The sequence below is a fragment of the Chelonoidis abingdonii genome, chromosome 8 (assembly GCF_003597395.2).
Source record: "Chelonoidis abingdonii isolate Lonesome George chromosome 8, CheloAbing_2.0, whole genome shotgun sequence".
Taxonomy (NCBI): domain Eukaryota; kingdom Metazoa; phylum Chordata; order Testudines; family Testudinidae; genus Chelonoidis; species Chelonoidis abingdonii.
The window spans coordinates 97,234,370-97,235,497 of NC_133776.1; positions in this window are offsets into that span (position 1 = coordinate 97,234,370).

The window sequence follows — 1,128 nt, forward strand, 5'->3', positions numbered from 1 at the left end:
GCTCCCGGCAGCAAGAGGCGGCGGCGCCCGCTCCGCAGGGAAGTTTCGCCCCGCGGGCCGGGCAGGGGGAGGCGCTGCCCCGGCTGCAGCCGGTGCGCCGAGCAGTTTGAATCCCGGGGCTTTTGCAGGCTGCCCTTGGACAGAGCCGGGGCTGACGTCACGCCCGGGGATGGGGCTGCCGGGGGAGGCAAGTCCCCCCCCGCCGCCAGCCTCTTCTTTCGGGGACCCCAAGCCCGCTCCGCTGCAGGCTCGCTGAGCTCGCCGCCCGGCAGCGTGGCCCCCCAGCAGCCGGGGGAGGGAACGCAAAAGCCGGCTTCACCTGGATCCTGGCGGGGTTTGGCCCCGATCCCCAGCCCCACCCCACTCTCCCCACTCAGTCCAAAGAGAAGAGGCGTCCAGCTGCTTCGGCTGCACACCAAAATCTGGCGGCGGGAGCAGAGGGTTCTGCAAAAAACCCGGAGCTGGCATCCAGTCCAGCCACATTTTGGCCCCGATTAAAAAAAAAAAAACAAAAAAAAAAACCCTCCTAGCGCCTACCTCCGTATCCAATGCAGGGAGAGGTCCACAGCCGCCTAAGGGATCTAAACACGCACGCCTCCCCCTCCACGGGGGTTACCGTGAATGGAAGAGGTGTTTCTAAATCCCTTACGTTGGTTGGACTAGTCAGGCAAGAGCTGACCAGGCTCAAACAACAATATAGTGTGATCGTTCACACCGCCTAGACTAGCGGTGCTGCCAAACTGCCCGTGGTACGGCATGAGATTTGGCTGCATCTAGAAAGAACGAGATGTCAGAGCTGGGTTGTGGTGGCTTCACTTAAGCACAATGCATTGGATACAATTTTATCTGATGTCAAAGGAGGGCTGAACTTGCTGTCTATTGTGAAGGTAAAACTTTGGGGGTCTATCTGGGGGGGCGAAAAACGGACAAGATCATTCGTGAGGATTGTTTTCCAGTGCTCCTGTGCCAAGATGTTGTATCACTAAAGTTTTAAAGCGGAGGATCTCTATTTATGAAGTTAAATGTAGAGATTTTATGGCCAAAAATTTGTAGGACCTGGCAAGACCTAGCTGCTATTTAAGTAGGTTAGGTGAGAGCTTGGATTTTAGGAAAAGCAACATGTAGTGT